The sequence below is a fragment of the Pseudophryne corroboree genome, chromosome 5, assembly GCF_028390025.1.
Source record: "Pseudophryne corroboree isolate aPseCor3 chromosome 5, aPseCor3.hap2, whole genome shotgun sequence".
NCBI lineage: Eukaryota > Metazoa > Chordata > Amphibia > Anura > Myobatrachidae > Pseudophryne > Pseudophryne corroboree.
Window position 1 is genome coordinate 349,594,322 of NC_086448.1, and position 19,073 is coordinate 349,613,394.

The following is a 19,073-nucleotide window of genomic DNA, read 5'->3' on the forward strand; positions in this document are numbered from 1 at the left end:
GAGGCCAAGAAGGCCCCTGCAGAGGAATTTCAACTGGGTCGTTTCCTTCATTTCCTGCAAACAGGACTGTCTATGGGCCTAAAATTGGGGTCCATTAAGGTTCAAATTTCGGCCCTGTCGATTTTCTTCCAGAAAGAACTGGCTTCAGTACCTGAAGTTCAGACTTTTGTAAAAGGGGTGCTGCACATACAGCCTCCTTTTGTGCCTCCAGTGGCACCTTGGGATCTCAATGTTGTGTTGAGTTTTCTAAAGTCACATTGGTTTGAACCACTTTCCACTGTGGACTTAAAATATCTCAAATGGAAGGTGTCGATGCTGTTAGCCTTGGCTTCAGCCAGGCGTGTGTCAGAATTGGCGGCTTTATCATATAAAAGCCCTTACTTAATTTTTCATTCTGACAGGGCGGAATTGAGGACTCGTCCTCAATTTCTACCTAAGGTGGTTTCTGCATTTCACATGAACCAACCTATTGTGGTACCTGCGGCTACCAGGGACTTAGAGGACTCTAAGTTGCTTGACGTTGTCAGGGCCTTGAAAATATATGTTTCCAGGACGGCTGGAGTCAGAAAATCTGACTCGCTGTTTATCCTGTATGCACCCAACAAGCTGGGTGCTCCTGCTTCAAAGCAGACGATTGCTCGTTGGATTTGTAGTACAATTCAGCTTGCACATTCTGTGGCAGGATTGCCACAACCAAAATCAGTAAAAGCCCATTCCACAAGGAAAGTGGGCTCATCTTGGGCGGCTGCCCGAGGGGTCTCGGCTTTACAACTTTGCCGAGCAGCTACTTGGTCAGGGGCAAACACGTTTGCTAAATTCTACAAATTTGATACCCTGGCTGAGGAGGACCTGGAGTTCTCTCATTCGGTGCTGCAGAGTCATCCGCACTCTCCCGCCCGTTTGGGAGCTTTGGTATAATCCCCATGGTCCTTACGGAGTCCCAGCATCCACTAGGACGTCAGAGAAAATAAGATTTTACTTACCGATAAATCTATTTCTCGTAGTCCGTAGTGGATGCTGGGCGCCCATCCCTAGTGCGGATTGTCTGCAATACTTGTATATAGTTAATGTTACAAAAATTCGGGTTATTATTGTTGTGAGCCATCTTTTCAGAGGCTCCTTTGCGTTTATCATACTGTTAACTGGGTTCAGATCACGAGTTGTACGGTGTTATTGGTGTGGCTGGTATGAGTCTTACCCGGGATTCAATATCCTTCCTTATTATGTACGCTCGTCCGGGCACAGTATCCTAACTGAGGCTTGGAGGAGGGTCATAGGGGGAGGAGCCAGTGCACACCACCTGATCCTTAAGCTTTTATTTTGTGCCCTGTCTCCTGCGGAGCCGCTATTCCCCATGGTCCTTACGGAGTCCCAGCATCCACTACGGACTACGAGAAATAGATTTATCGGTAAGTAAAATCTTATTTTTTGGCACCAGGACCGGACGCAGAGCCCGGTGCTGGTTCTAAAAATACGGGGGATCCCCTGTCAATTTCCCCCCCGTATTTTTATAACCAGGACCGGCTCAAAGAGCCCGAGGCTGGTTATGCTTAGGAGGGGGGACCCCACGCATTTTTTTTTCTTGATTTTAATCCATTCCCACCCCTTCCCACTGAAAACCATGCTCTCTCTATTCTAGTCGGTTAAAAAAAAAAAATATTCTTTTAAAAAATATATAAATAATACTTGTGTCTCCTAATAGACAAACCAAGTACATAATCCCTTCTAATATAAATAGATATGCTATTATCAGTAAAAAAAAACACAAAAAAAAAACATGTTTTTACATTTTTTTATTAGATTCAGCCAGCAAAGTGAGGCGGAATGAAATTGACGAAATTACTGTCGAAAAGCACGGTTGTTGAATCGACATTCTTCAATTGAATATACTTTTGTCGAAAAGCCGCATTTTTTACCATTGCAGACATGTCGAATTTGACAACTGTCGAATTTTAAAAAGTTGAATCTGAAACGTCAGTTTTTTTTGTCGAAAAGTACTGTATTGCATTGTCGAATATTTTTTATGTGTCGAAAATGCCCCATTTTTCGACATTTGCGGCAATTCGACCGCAATTGCATATACCCCTATGTATCTTTAACAGAATGTGAGAAAACAAATAAAAACTTGGACCACGCATGTAATATATCTGTTAATGAGATACCTCTCTTTTTCCTAGTGAATTTTTTGCATGCTCAACAGGTATCTTAGCCAATATGTGGACTTTAAGTATTTTATTTTGTGGGCATAGTTTTTACATTTCCTACTTTTGTAAGGAGTGCCCTTAAATTCCAGTTTTACGTTTGTCCAGCTCTGTATCAATGGTTCTCAGCACGAAATTCATACGTTTTACCGACAGACGGGATGCCGACCGTCAGCATGCTGACAACGTCATCCCATCTGTCTGAATACTGGCAGCACATTCCATCGTGGGCTTGCTGCGCTTGCCACGCTTTGGGCCCGGTGGCTCGCTTAGCTCTCCACAGGTTATATTCCCACTTGGTTGGCGTGGACCCACAGAGTGGGAATACCCGGCGGTAGTTGGGATTCCGGACGTCTGTATTTCACTGGCTGTTGGGATTCCGGCATCGGTTTCCTGAACACCGGGATCCCGACAGCTGGTATTTTTTAACTGCATCCCCTTAGCAAGGTGCATATACGCCTTATGCTGCTTGAACATGTTTCAGTTAACACTAAACTAAATTCCTACTTTACTAAATAATACATAAACACAAATTCAGAAAAACAGTTATGTTAAATATTTACTAATAAAGTAGAACGTAAAGCTTTGAGTGAAAAGGGTACTTGTCATTTAGATATAAACTGGGGTAGTGCATGAGATACTTTGTAAAGTTGAGAAGTGTTGTCTATTGGGTCATACTTCCCTCTTCTCCCGGAAACTGCCAAATTTGTTGACTTCTCCCAGGAGAGCAGTTTACATTCCAGGTCTGGTAGAACTGGAGGAACAGTGGCAATATATAATGTAGGGATCTGATCATTCTTAAGCAACTATTGGGTTGGATATATTTATAAATGGAGAATATTGGCTATGATTGGTCATTAAGCCTGCACTTTTCTTTGACTGTACTACAGACCTCATAGCTGCCAACATTTGAATGTAGTTTTCAGAAGCACTGATGAACGGGTGCCTGTAAGTATTAATGATGTACACTAGGAAGATATATTTCCAATGATAAAAAAACGGGCACATTATACGAGGGAGTAAAGGTCAGACCTAAAATCTAGAGGTGACTTGGAAAATAAGACCATTGAAAAGCTTGCCACTACCAACCAACAAGAGGTGAGAAAATACAGTATTGAAGAAATAGGTGATGTGTGTGGTGTGGGCCAACCCTGACCCAGGAGCCTGTGTGTACCACACACCCTGCATCCATTATAGATATGGCATTGTGCATCCCAACATTGCGCAGCATTAAGTCTCCCCCAAAGTGTAGCACTGGGAAGTGATAGCTGTGACTTCTCTCGTCAGTTCATCAGTCCTTTACTGGCACTGAGGACTGTAGCCTTTTATGCGAGTTTAGCTCCGTTGTTCCCAAACTGGGTGCCTTAGGACACTTGCAGGTGTGCAACGTGTTGATGGTCCTGGACCAAATAAAATTACCTATGGTCAATGTCTTGGGCAAAACCAGTGCTTGTGGCTACCAGTCATAAACTTTCTGGACAAACAGAAGCCAATCTTGTCCCTCACCACATACCTGAACCTAAGGATGACATATAAGCACAATTTTATATATTTATTTAAAAAAAAAATATCTTGCGTCCTAGAGAATACTGGGATCCATTTAGTACCATGGGGTATAGACGGTTCCACTAGGAGCCATGGGCACTTTAAGAATTTGATAGTGTGGGCTGGCTCCTCCCTCTATGCCCCTCCTACCAGACTCAGTTTAGAAAATGTGCCCGGAGGAGCCGGTCACGCTGAAGGAAGCTCCTGAAGAGTGTTCTGCATTTATTTTATATATTTGTTATTTCTCTATCGTCCTAGTGGATGCTGGGGTTCCTGAAAGGACCATGGGGAATAGCGGCTCCGCAGGAGACAGGGCACAAAAAGTAAAGCTTTACGATCAGGTGGTGTGTACTGGCTTCTCCCCCTATGACCCTCCTCCAAGCCTCAGTTAGATTTTTGTGCCCGGCCGAGAAGGGTGCAATCTAGGTGGCTCTCCTAAAGAGCTGCTTAGAAAAGTTTAGCTTAGGTTTTTTATTTTACAGTGAGTCCTGCTGGCAACAGGATCACTGCAACGAGGGACTTAGGGGAGAAGAAGTGAACTCACCTGCGTGCAGGATGGATTGGCTTCTTGGCTACTGGACATTAGCTCCAGAGGGACGATCACAGGTACAGCCTGGATGGTCACCGGAGCCTCGCCGCCGGCCCCCTTGCAGATGCTGAAACGAGAAGAGGTCCAGAATCGGCGGCAGAAGACTCCTCAGTCTTCTTAAGGTAGCGCACAGCACTGCAGCTGTGCGCCATTTTCCTCTCAGCACACTTCACACGGCAGTCACTGAGGGTGCAGGGCGCTGGGAGGGGGGCGCCCTGGGAGGCAAATGAAAACCTTTTTTGGCTAAAAATACCTCACATATAGCCTCCGGGGGCTATATGGAGATATTTAACCCCTGCCAGAATCCACTAAAGAGCGGGAGACGAGCCCGCCGAAAAAGGGGCGGGGCCTATCTCCTCAGCACACAGCGCCATTTTCCTCACACAGCTCCGCTGGTCAGGAAGGCTCCCAGGCTCTCCCCTGCACTGCACTACAGAAACAGGGTAAAACAAGAGAGGGGGGGCAAAATTGTGGCAAAACTATATTATTAAAGCAGCTATACAGGGAGCACTTATTATAAGGCTATCCCTGTCATATATAGCGCTTTTGGTGTGTGCTGGCAAACTCTCCCTCTGTCTCCCCAAAGGGCTAGTGGGGTCCTGTCTTCGTTAAGAGCATTCCCTGTGTGTCTGCTGTGTGTCGGTACGTGTGTGTCGACATGTATGAGGACGATATTGGTGTGGAGGCGGAGCAATTGCCAAATATGGGGATGTCACCTCCTAGGGGGTCGACACCAGAATGGATGCCTTTATTTATGGAATTACGGGATAGTGTCAACACGCTAAAGCAGTCGTTTGACGACATGAGACGGCCGGACAATCAATGAGTGCCTGTCCAGGCGCCTCAAACACCGTCAGGGGCTGTAAAACGCCCTTTGCCTCAGTCGGTCGACACAGACCCAGACACAGGCACTGATTCCAGTGGCGACGGTGACGAATCAACCGTATTTTCTAGTAGGGCCACACGTTATATGATTTTGGCAATGAAGGAGGCGTTACATATTGCTGATACTACAGGTACCACAAAACAGGGTATCATGTGGGGTGTGAAAAAACTACCTATAGTTTTTCCTGAATCAGATGAATTAAATGAGGTGTGTGATGAAGCGTGGGTTGCCCCCGATAAAAAAATGCTAATTTCAAAGAAGTTATTGGCTTTATACCCTTTCCCGCCAGAGGTTAGGGCGCGCTGGGAAACACCTCCTAGGGTGGACAAGGCGCTCACACGCTTATCAAAACAAGTGGCGTTACCCTCTCCTGAGACGGCCGCACTTAAAGATCCAGCAGATAGGAGGATGGAAAATATCCAAAAAAGTATATACACACATACAGGTGTTATACTACGACCAGCTATAGCGACAGCCTGGATGTGCAGTGCTGGGGTAGCTTGGTCAGAGTCCCTGATTGAAAATATTGATACCCTGGATAGGGACAATGTTTTACTGTCTTTAGAGCAAATAAAGGATGCATTTCTTTATATGCGTGATGCACAGAGGGATATCTGCACACTGGCATCACGGGTAAGTGCTATGTCCATTTCGGCCAGAAGAAGTTTATGGACGCGACAGTGGTCAGGCGATGCGGACTCAAAACGGCATATGGAAGTTTTGCCGTATAAAGGGGAGGAGTTATTTGGTGTCGGTCTATCGGATTTGGTGGCCACGGCTACAGCCGGGAAATCCACCTTTTTACCTCAAGTCACTCCCCAACAGAAAAAGACACCGACTTTTCAACCGCAGCCCTTTCGTTCCTTTAAAAACAAGAGAGCAAAGGGATATTCATATCTGCCACGAGGCAGAGGAAGGGGGAAGAGACAGCAACAGGCAGCTCCTTCCCAGGAACAGAAGCCCTCCCCCGCTTCTACAAAAGCCTCAGCATGACGCTGGGGCTTCTCAAGCGGACTCGGGGGCGGTGGGGGGTCGTCTCAAGAATTTCAGCGCGCAGTGGGCTCACTCGCAGGTAGATCCCTGGATCCTGCAGATAATATCTCAGGGGTACAGGTTGGAACTAGAGACGGATCCACCTCGCCGTTTCCTGAAGTCTGCTTTACCAACGTCCCCCTCCGACAGGGTGACGGTCTTGGAAGCCATTCACAAGCTGTACTCTCAGCAGGTGATAGTCAAGGTACCCCTTTTACAACAAGGAAAGGGGTATTATTCCACTCTATTTGTGGTACCGAAGCCGGATGGCTCGGTAAGACCTATTCTAAATCTGAAATCCTTGAACCTGTACATAAAGAAGTTCAAGTTCAAGATGGAGTCACTCAGAGCAGTGATAGCGAACCTGGAAGAAGGGGACTTTATGGTATCCTTGGACATCAAGGATGCGTATCTCCACGTTCCAATTTACCCCTCACACCAGGGGTACCTCAGGTTCGTCGTACAGAACTGTCACGATCAGTTTCAGACGCTGCCGTTCGGATTGTCCACGGCACCTCGGGTCTTTACCAAGGTAATGGCCGAGATGATGATTCTTCTTCGAAGAAAAGGCGTATTAATTATCCCATACTTGGACGATCTCCTAATAAGGGCAAGGTCCAGAGAACAGCTAGAGATGGGATTAGCACCGTCTCAAGAAGTGCTAAAACAGCACGGGTGGATTCTGAATATTCCAAAATCCCAGTTAATTCCGACAACACGTCTGCTGTTCCTAGGGATGATTCTGGACACGGTTCAGAAAAAGGTTTTTCTCCCGGAGGAAAAAGCCAAGGAGTTATCCGAGCTTGTCAGGAACCTCCTAAAACCAGGAAAGGTGTCTGTACATCAATGCACAAGAGTCCTGGGAAAAATGGTGGCTTCTTACGAAGCAATTCCATTCGGCAGATTCCACGCAAGAATTTTCCAGAGGGATCTGTTGGACAAATGGTCAGGGTCGCATCTTCAGATGCACCAGCGGATAACCCTGTCTCCAAGGACAAGGGTATCTCTTCTGTGGTGGTTGCAGAGTGCTCATCTATTGGAGGGCCGCAGATTCGGCATACAGGATTGGATCCTGGTGACCACGGACGCCAGCCTGAGAGGCTGGGGAGCAGTCACACAAGGAAGAAACTTCCAGGGCATGTGGTCGAGCCTGGAAACGTCTCTTCACATAAACATTCTGGAACTAAGAGCAATCTACAATGCTCTAAGCCAGGCAGAACCTCTGCTTCAAGGAAAACCGGTGTTGATCCAGTCGGACAACATCACGGCAGTCGCCCATGTGAACAGACAGGGCGGCACAAGAAGCAGGAGTGCAATGGCAGAAGCTGCAAGGATTCTTCGCTGGGCAGAGAATCATGTGATAGCACTGTCAGCAGTGTTCATCCCGGGAGTGGACAACTGGGAAGCAGACTTCCTCAGCAGACACGACCTTCACCCGGGAGAGTGGGGACTTAATCCAGAAGTTTTCCACATGCTGGTAACCCGTTGGGAAAGACCAATGGTGGACATGATGGCGTCTCGCCTCAACAAAAAACTGGACAGGTATTGCGCCAGGTCAAGAGATCCGCAGGCAATAGCTGTGGACGCGCTGGTAACGCCTTGGGTGTACCAGTCGGTGTATGTGTTTCCTCCTCTGCCTCTCATACCAAAAGTATTGAGAATTATACGGCAGAGAGGCGTAAGAACGATACTAGTGGTTCCGGATTGGCCAAGAAGGACTTGGTACCCGGAACTTCAAGAGATGATCACGGAAGATCCGTGGCCTCTACCTCTGAGAAGGGACTTGCTTCAGCAGGGTCCCTGTCTGTTTCAAGACTTACCGCGGCTGCGTTTGACGGCATGGCGGGTGAACGCCGGATCCTAAAGGAAAAAGGCATGCCGGAAGAAGTCATTCCTACTTTGATTAAAGCAAGGAAGGAAGTAACCGCGCAACATTATCACCGCATTTGGCGAAAATATGTTGCGTGGTGCGAGGATCGGAGTGCTCCGACGAAGGAATTTCAACTGGGTCGATTCCTACATTTCCTGCAATCAGGATTGTCTATGGGTCTCAAATTGGGATCTATTAAGGTTCAAATTTCGGCCCTGTCGATTTTCTTCCAAAAAGAATTGGCTTCAGTTCCTGAAGTCCAGACTTTTGTTAAGGGAGTGCTGCATATACAGCCCCCTGTGGTGCCTCCAGTGGCACCGTGGGATCTCAATGTTGTTTTGGACTTTCTCAAATCTCATTGGTTTGAACCACTAAAAACTGTGGATTTGAAATATCTCACATGGAAAGTGACCATGCTACTAGCCCTGGCTTCGGCCAGGAGAGTGTCAGAACTGGCAGCTTTATCTTACAAAAGCCCATATCTGATTTTCCATTCGGACAGGGCAGAACTGCGGACTCGTCCGCATTTTCTCCCTAAGGTGGTGTCAGCATTTCATCTGAACCAACCTATTGTAGTGCCTGCGGCTACAAGCGACTTGGAGGACTCCAAGTTGTTGGACGTTGTCAGAGCTTTAAAAATATACATTTCAAGGACAGCTGGAGTCAGGAAATCTGACTCGCTGTTTATACTATATGCTCCCAACAAGTTGGGCGCTCCTGCGTCTAAGCAGACTATTGCTCGCTGGATTTGTAGTACGATTCAGCTTGCACATTCTGTGGCAGGCCTGCCACAGCCAAAATCGGTAAAAGCCCACTCCACAAGGAAGGTGGGTTCTTCTTGGGCGGCTGCCCGAGGGGTCTCGGCATTACAACTCTGCCGAGCGGCTACGTGGTCGGGGGAGAACACGTTTGTAAAATTCTACAAATTTGATACCCTGGCTAAGGAGGACCTGGAGTTCTCTCATTCGGTGCTGCAGAGTCATCCGCACTCTCCCGCCCGTTTGGGAGCTTTGGTATAATCCCCATGGTCCTTTCAGGAACCCCAGCATCCACTAGGACGATAGAGAAAATAAGAATTTACTTACCGATAATTCTATTTCTCGGAGTCCGTAGTGGATGCTGGGCGCCCATCCCAAGTGCGGATTATCTGCATTACTTGTACATAGTTACAAAAATCGGGTTATTATTGTTGTGAGCCATCTTTTCAGAGGCTCCGCTGTTATCATACTGTTAACTGGGTTTAGATCACAGGTTGTACGGTGTGATTGGTGTGGCTGGTATGAGTCTTACCCGGGATTCATAAATCCTTCCTTATTGTGTACGCTCGTCCGGGCACAGTACCTAACTGAGGCTTGGAGGAGGGTCATAGGGGGAGGAGCCAGTACACACCACCTGATCGTAAAGCTTTACTTTTTGTGCCCTGTCTCCTGCGGAGCCGCTATTCCCCATGGTCCTTTCAGGAACCCCAGCATCCACTACGGACTCCGAGAAATAGAATTATCGGTAAGTAAATTCTTATTTTTCAGGCAGGGCTGGAGGGCACCAGCCTGCCTGCTTTTTGGGACTTAAGGGGGGCGGGAACGGCCCACCCTCTTGAAGCGTTAATGGTCCTGTTCCCCGCTGACAGGACACTGAGCTCCTGAGGGACCTATTCGCAATTCCATCACAGTGACTGCATAGTCCCGCAGCACGCCGCCACCCCTAACAGAGCAAGAAGAGTAGTGAGTACTGAACCGGCGTCCCGGCTAGCGGGGCACCGCCCATTATGGCGGCAGGGTATGGTGACGCACGGCTTCTAAACGAGGCGGGATGTGTTTCCGGACACAGTACACAACTGTGTCCCCGTACACTGTACACAGCACCCATACTGGCACAAAAGCCTTAAAACTGTTTTCTCCATTTTAAGCACCAGATTCCTCAGCCAGTATAAAAAAAATGGGAAGACCGCGCGCCATTGAAGGGGTAGAGCTTCACTATGAGAGGATCTAGCAGCTCACCAGCGCCATTTTCCCTCTGCAATGGAAACGCTGACAGGACAGGGACGCGCAGCTCCTCCAGTGTGACTCCAAATTACCTCAGCGGTACCAGGGGGTCATAGCAGGGGGGGAGCGATTACTAGTGTACTAAGTCCCCTTTCAGGGTACTTGGTCTGTGACCCGGTTAAGCTTGGCATTAGGGATAAGGGCGCGGTGGGGGCTGGATCCAAACATCTGTGTCTCCCTGAAGGGCTCTTTGTGGGTTAATTGTGCTTAACCTTTCCTCTGTGTGCTGTCACATTACTTTGTCAGGCAAAGAGTGTGTGTCTTGTACCGCAGAGTATTCCTCTTCACCAGGGTGCTCACTACTGGGTACTCAGGGTTCACAAACTAGCGGGGCTGAACCGAAATGGGTTAATTCTCTAAAGGGAATGATCTCAACTCTTTCTACAAAATTGTCCCGCAATGAGAAAGAGACGCAATACTTAAAACAGACTGTGAATGAGTTTATGAACTGAGACTCTGTCCCCAAGACAACGTCTCAGTCCTCTCCCATTTGTCCCGCAAAAGTGATCTCTGGCCCATATCCTGCTGTCTGACTCTGACAGGTCAGACATGGCAGAGGGGGAGGTGGGCTCAGAAGGGGGGGTGCAGCTCTGTCACGGGGAACAGAGGCTCTTATAGAGGCTATCAGAGATGTTCTGCATATTCCTGATAAGGTGTCAGAGGAGTGTGAGGAATCTTATTTTAATGTAAAAAAGAAGTCCTCCGTTACTTTTCCTGTGTCAAAGGAATTGAATACCCTGTTTGAAGAACCTTGGGTTAATCCTGATAAGAAGTTTCAGATCCCTAAAAGGTTGCTCTCATCTTTTCCTTTTCCCCTGGAGGATAGGGAAAAATGGGAAAATCCACCGATAGTGGATGCATCAGTCTCTAGGCTATCACGTAAAATAGTATTGCCTGTTCCTGGTGCAGCCTCCCTGAAAGACATGGTTGATCGTAAAATTGAGACTACACTCAAATCATTGTACACAGCTGCTGGGGTGGCCCAAAGACCCACTATTGCATGCGCGTGGATCACTAAAGCCATTACAAAATGGTCAGGTAACCTAATTGAGGGGTTAGATTCCTTATCTAGGGGGGATGTTGTCTTACTCCTGCAGCATATACAGGACTCTGCGAACTTTATGGTGGAAGCCATAAAGGAAATAGGCATGCTTAACGCACGCACCACTGCTATGGCAGTGTCGGCACGCAGAGGCTTGTGGTTACGCCAGTGGACTGCTGAAGCAGATTCCAGGAAAGGCGTGGAAGGCCTCCCATTCACAAGAGAGGCTTTGTTTGGAGATGAACTAGACAAATGGATCTGTCTACGTATCTTCCTTCCACAGCCTCCCCAACCAAGAAGACTTATTCAGCTTCTAAGTTAGTCCTTTCGGGCGGCCAAGTTCAAGGGCAAATCCAGAGGTGCTTCTACGTCCTCCAGCGGCGCAAGAGGTAAACCACGCAAACCAGCAATAGCAGGTGCTCAGGAACAGAGCTCATGCCCTGCTTCCTCGAAGACTTCAGCATGACTGTGGACCGCAATGCTTGGAAGGCTGTTAGGTGAGAGCTCGCCTATAAATCTTCAGTCAAACCTGGTCAAATTCGTGCCAGGGCTACAGACTGGAGTTCCAAGAGCTCCCACCTCACAGATTCTTCAAATCAGGCTTGCCAGTTTCACAAAAGGCAAGTAGTATAACTTTACAACATGCCATCCAAAAACTGGTACAGACTTGCGTCATTGTTCCAGTTCCACCTCATCAGCTAAACAAGGTGTACTATTCCAACTTGTTTGTAGTACCAAATCCGGATGGTTTGGTAAGACCAATTTTGCACCTCAAGTCGATGAACCCGTACTTACGAGTATTCAAATTCAAGATGGAGTCTCTAAGAGCGGTGATCTCAGGTCTGGAGGAGGGGGAATTCCTAGTGTCTCTGGATATCAAGGATGCGCACCTTCACTTTCTGATCTGGCCACCTCATCAGGCTTACCTACGGTTTGCACTGCAAGACTGTCACGACCAGTTCCAGGCCCTGCCATTTGGTCTCTACACGGCACAGAGGGTGTTCACCAAGGTTATGGCAGAGATGATGTTTCTACTCCGCAAACAGGGAGTGAACAGAATTCCGTACCTATTATCCAAGCCAGGAAGGGGTTAACGTCTAAGCATTACCATTGTATTTGGAAGAAATACGTCTTTGTGTGAGAGCAGAAAATTTTCTGCGGTGGAATTCCATCTGGGACGTTTCCTGCTTTTTCTACAAGCAGGAGTGGATGTGGGCCTACGTCTGGGCTCCACAAAAGTCCAAATTTCGGTCTTGTCCATTTTATTTCAGAAACAATTGGCTTCTCTCCCTGAGGTCCAGACATTCTTGAAAGGTGTTCTGCACATCCAACCTCCCTTTGTGCCTCCCACGGCACCTTGGGATCTCGATGTGGTGCTGCATTTGCTCCAATCAGACTGGTTTGAGCCGTTACAGGAGGTGGCCGTAAATTCTCTTACGTGGAAGACCGTCACACTGTTGGCCTTGGCTTCAGCAAGACGTGTGTTGGAGCTGGGGGCTTTGTCTCACAAAAGTCCCTATTTAATTTTCCATGAGTACAGAGCTGAACTCAGAACTTGTCAGCAATTTCTTCCTAAGGTGGTGTCTGTGTTTCACATCAACCAAACTTTTGTAGTTCCGATTGTCACCGACACCTCTGCTACTTCAAAGTCTTTGGATGTCGTGAGGGCTTTGAAGGTGTATGTGAAAAGAACAGCTCGTCACAGAAAGCCGTACTCGCTGTTTGTTCTTTATGATCCCAAGAAGATTGGGTGTCCTGCTTCAAAGCAGACAATTGCACGCTGGATCAAACTTACTATCCAGCATGCTTATTACACGGCAAGTTTGCCATGTCCAAAATCTGTACAGGCCCACTCTACTAGGTCGGTGGGTTCTTCCTGGGCGGCTGCCCGGGGTGTCTCTGCTTTGCAGCTCTTCCGAGCAGCTACTTGGTCAGGTTCGAACACGTTAGCGAAGTTCTACGAGTTCGATACTTTGTCCTCTGAGGACCTTCAGTTTAGTCAATCAGTTCTGCAGGAACATCAGTACTCTTCCACCTGGTTTGGGAGCTTTGGTACATCCCCATGGTACTAAATAGACCCCAGTATCCTCTAGGACGTAAGAGAAAATATAATTTTAATTGCCTACTGGTAAATCCTTTTCTCGTAGTCCATAGAGGATATTGGGCGCCCGCCCAGTGCTTCATCCTTCCTGCACTGAAACTTGGTTAAGTAATGTTGGTTCAGCTGTTGTTGTCCCTGTTTCAAGTTTGGTTAGCTTGGCTTTCCTCTTTGTTTGTTTGTTTGTTTGTGTGTGTGTGTGTGTGTGTGTGTGTGTGTGTGTGTGTGTGCGCGCGCGCGCGCTGGTTCGGAATCTCACCACTTTTCTTATCTATCCTTCTCTCAAACTATGTCCGTCTCCTCGGGCACAGTTGCCTAGACTGAGTCTGGTGGGAGGAGCCAGCCCACACTATCAAATTCTTAAAGTGCCCATGGCTCCTAGTGGACCAGTCTACACCCCCATGGTACTAAATGGACCCCAGTATCCTCTACGGACTACGAGAAAAGGATTTACCAGTAGGTAATTAAAATCCTATTTTTTCTGAATTTCTCAATAAAAGCTGTTTGGCTTAGGTGTGCTTTGAAAAAGTAAAAATATTCTGATACTCTTGAAAGGCTGTCGGCTGTTTCTCCATACCAGCGGACAGAACCTCAAGTGGGCATGCTGCATAGATAAGTTATTTTATGATATTTTTTCAATGTTTTAGGCACCCTGTGCAGCTTTAGGTTTGCTTAATGGTACCTTGTTTTCAAAGCATGTTAAGCTACAGTGCAGAAATGTTTTAACAGAAAGATTTTTACTTTTTGTAAAATGTAGCAGATTAGTATGCGTCCTTGAAATTCTCAGTAGTTTATAGGGCGCAACAAGGTTCCACAGCACCTTACGTTGAGGAATTGCATGTTAAACATAAAATGTAGCTAAAAGTTAGTGAAATACTTTACTACAGTAAATGACATACTTTGCAAACCATAATAAAGAACCTACAAGAAGCAATACAAGGGCTCTATATTGCAGTCTCACTTTTACAAAATCACTGTGGAAATTGATATGGCTCCTTCAACAAGTCTCTGAACTAGATTTATTTGGCATCTGTTCTAAAAACTTGCTAGTTTAACATGTTCTATGTCCGCACCAGTTATTGGTCGTGTAACTGCAGTGGGCGGGGTTAGGGCAGGGATGGGGAACCTTCGGCCCTCCAACTGTTGTTGAACTACACATACCAGCATGCCCTGCTACAGTTTTGCTATTTGGCCATTATAAAACGGTTGCAGGGCGTTCTGGGATGTGTAGTTCAACAACAGCTGGAGGGCCAAAGGTTCCCCATCCCTGGGTTAGGGGGTCCAGAGCATTGACATTTTGTATGACTGTCCATTGATAGCCATTGGCAAATTGAACATCCACTTTTAAGGACTTGAAAGACCGAGAGAACCAATTCTGCCTTTTTCTTGGATAGCCAGAGGGATTTGTTTATTTATGGGCAGATGCAGAGGTCATTGCTAGCCAGTTTTGTGGCGGTTTTGTTTAGCACTGCATAAGCTCAGAGGCGTCACTGGGTCTGGTGGCGACTGATGTATGTTTCATACCCCCCCCCACACGCACACGCACACACGCACGCACACACACCTTCCCAGATGTGCATCCAGAATGGGGTGTGGCCAACCTTAAAGAAGCATTGCCTTGCAGGGATTCACTATTGCATCACAAAGGTCGTGTGCCTAGCCTTCCTGGAGATGCTAGGCTGTCCCAAAAACGAGTGCCTGGACAGTAGTTTCCCCTGTGATGGGAGCAAAGTGCTGCAGTAGAATGTCACTCTGCAGCACCTGGCTCCAGTCACTGTGTAGGAGCCAGCATTTTGACATTACCTCCTCCCAGGGTGACACCCTCATGCAGCCTGCTCCCCCATAGTGACGCAACTCTGTATAATCATGCACGCAATTTATGGACAGCTCAGAGTTGTATGCAACTTGGTCACGTCTCTGCTTTGGGCAAAAAAGGGCGTAACTGGGCATTCACAAGTTTTGATGGGACTGGTGCGAGTGCACATTTGGTTAATGGCTAGGTGTTTGTGAAGCACCATTTTGTAATTAATCCAAAATTGAGAGTACTATGTATGAATGACACTCCACCAAAAGCTAGCAAAGCTTTATTACAGTTAGTTATGGAGACTAATGCAAACTGAGCACTAGGACTGTTTGCATAGCAGATTTTTGTTCTGTGCAAAACCCAGAAAGCAAATGCACGATTGCAGAGTGGATGCATCAAACCTTGCGGCAGATGGGAAGGGAAGTGATGGGGGGGGGGGGGGGTTCTCATACTAATTTCAGTGAGGATGTGTCGGGTTTTATTCAGACCAGCAATTGTGTGTGTGTGTGTGTGTGTGTATGTATATGTATGTATATATATATATATATATATATATATATATATATATATATATATAAACAATGTAAAGGGCGGCACTCCAATGGATTTTGAAAAATAAATAGCTCACCAAGCCAGCTTCATGTCAACGTTTCAGGTGTCTTTATTTACACCTTTCGTCAGGATAAAATATATGTAGGGCATGATCGATTACATGCTGATGTTGCAGGCTAGGAACATACAGATCCAGAGGCATCTTCATATGTGTACAGCTCTAAATATGTATGGAAAAATGCAATCTTAATTTGCGCCCATTTTACTACAAACGGAGAATCTGGCTCATGGTTAGTGACAGGTTGGACCATGTAGGAAAAGCTTTTTCTAAGGTGTCCTGTAATTTAGAGTCTGGGAAGAGGAGGGAAGGGGGCTCACGAGATTGTGGCTAGTGATTGGTCCTCTCTTTTCTCCTACAATGCTTATATTCAGCTTGCAATGCATTTACTGATTTTACTTTGAGATATCAAGAAATGGCAGATACTGGTTGCCATTGGCTGTGGGGACGGAGGTACCTTTTGGAATTTTTTATTTTCATAGGTAGCAGTGCAGGTTTTAAATGCATGCATTAATAAATAATCCCCTACTGAGATAATGACACACATACATTATATTATGTATCTATATAATATGTCTATATATACACATAATATATAACATATATGTCATTATCTCAGTAGGGGACCCAAAAATGTGGGATTTTGGATAAGGGATACTCAACCTGTGTGTATGTATATGTATGTGTGTATGTATGTGTGTGTATGTATGTATATATATATATATATATATATATATATATATATGTGTGTGTATGTATGTATGTATGTATATATATATATATATATATATATATATATATATATATATATATATATATATATATATATATATATGCGTCTCCTAGTGTATTACCATGACAATTCGGTACCCTCCACCACTATTAACACCCTATAGATGGGAGGTGTACCGTTTATGGTGGAATTCCAACCACCTATAGACCAAGCATATACAGTAAATCGCAAGTCACGTTTCCGGTGCTCATTCCGGCGTCAATGCAGATTCTTTAGTAGTTATTCATAAGTGTCACCAAATATAAGGGAGAGAGACTGTTGTATACACACTGGTTCTCATAGATCAAAGCTTCAGCATTGTAGGTTTCTATACAGCTCACCAGCCAGTGAGTATATGCTGTGCAGGATGCTGGAACAGCTTTATATTGCAGGTCTATCTGGAGCTACTCTTAGTGGGTCTCCATCATGATTAAAATTAAAATTCTATGTTAACAGGTAAGTTTTCCACAAGGTACACTGGGTCAGATGTATTAAGCCTGGAAAAATTATAAGTGGAAGGTGATAACGCACCAGTCAGTCGGTTCCTAATTGTCATTTTTGAAACCTGTACTGATTGGCTGGTGCGTTATCACCTTCTACTTATCACTGCTTTCTTGCTTCTCTAGGTTTAATACATCTGCCCCATTATGTGCAGGGTTTTTCTTTTCTAATACAGGTTGAGTATCCCATATCCAAATATTCCGAAATACGGAATATTCCGAAATACGGACTTTTTGAGTGAGATAGTGAAACCTTTGTTTTTTGATGGCTTAATGTACACAAACTTTGTTTAATACACAAAGTTATTAATAATATTGTATTAAATGACCTTCAGGCTGTGTGTATAAGGTGTATATGAAACATAAATGAATTGTGTGAATGTAGACACACTGTTTACTGCACAATGTTATAAAAAATATTGGCTAAAACTACCTCCAGGCTGTGTGTATAAGGTGTATATGTAACATAAATGCATTCTGTGCTTAGATTTAGGTCCCATCACCATGATATCTCATTATGGGATGCAATTATTCCAAAATACGGAAAAATCCCATATCCAAAGTACCTCTGGTCCCAAGCATTTTGGATAAGGGATACTCAACCTGTATATGAAATTCTTTTTATGTATGATGTATTCCTTTAATAAATGCACAATTTAATACCTACATCAAATATTGCAGAAACCTAGTCTTCATCCTCATTGTGCTATATAATAAACCTTGACATTATTTGTAATTTAGAGTCAGAATCCCCCCCCCCCCCCATCCTTTTCCTAGAAAGGTTTTACCTTTTTCACCTTGTGAAATGAATGTGGCGTGTGATTTCAATGGGGTTGTATGCATTTCATTAGCATTAAGAAAAGAGCAGGTTGTGAGCTTGAACATAGATGAGGCAGTGAAAGGGTTTCAGTCATTATGAAAAGAAATCTATACCCTAGTCACTGAAGCTGTAGAGAAAGACACAGGGTACTGGAGACGATAGCTAGTTGAAAGGTTAATTGCTGCAGTGGATATGTGATGTAGCCTTTCTTACAAGTTATAGCAACTATACCCCCTGCTAACATTATTGTTAATACATTTCTATTTTTAGGTTGCCAGGTAACATGGTCAATTAAACTTCCATAAATTTAACATTTCAAATACTCGGAACAACCGGGCACCACATGGTTAAACGTAAAAACACATGTCTATATAGTTTTATAGCAGACATACTGTACAGACGAATGGTTCTACACTAGTAAATGCAAACTAATCTACCTGCTTTGGTTGGCAATGAGGCTAAAGGATAAAATTGCAGTGCATTTGCCATCCTTGTATGGAGTATAATCCGTAGTGAAATCTTTGGTGACCCTATATAGGAAGGGAAAGAGTTATCAAGCAAATCAGAAGTTCAGATGCTCAAGTTGCATGTGGATGACATCAGCTGCTTCCAGGCAGGGCTATTGTGTGAGCAGTTTGGCACAGCAATCAGGATTTCAGTGTACACGCATGCTTTTGGCACAGAATCTTCTCCCTCCTTTTTTTAATTTTTTAAAATTTTTTGTCTTTGAACTTTTTTTTTTATTATCTTGGGGGTTTGGAATATTAACATATGTGGGTGGTCATAAAACAGATTTTTCTCTAGGGTGGGATTTTTCTTATATAAACGCTTCAAAAAAATTGGAAGTCTGCAAGAGTGTGTGGGAAATGATTACATCAGTCAGAGGAGAACTACGATTGGTCTGCAAAATGTGGTTTGATTCACTACCTAAAAGATTGACTGTGTAACCCTTTGAGAGGAGCTCTGGAAGAGTTGCCTGCCTTTCCCCAGGAACAGTGCCATGTAAGACTGGCTACGTGACAGGTACAGTACAGTAATCCGTTGATACTGTGTATACTACCCTGAGTGTGCAGCTTTTAGTCTGCAAGAGGGGCTTGGAAGGCAGAAAGGAAAATAAAAAGTATTTCAAGAGGCAATCTAGACTTAAAAATGCCATCTTGTTCTCCTGACTGCTGCCTGTTACGTGCAGTGGAGGTAAGCTTTTTCATATTCAATAATTCAAATTATATCTTCATTAGTTTGTGTTTCACTCTTGACTGTAA

General features: G+C 45.2%; 1 protein-coding gene across 5 annotated transcripts in view; it reads left to right on the forward strand.

The window, feature by feature from the left end:
* Positions 1 to 19,073, forward strand: part of GRB10 (growth factor receptor bound protein 10) — a 474,936-nt gene that overhangs the window by 281,338 nt on the left and 174,525 nt on the right. The window lies entirely within an intron of this gene.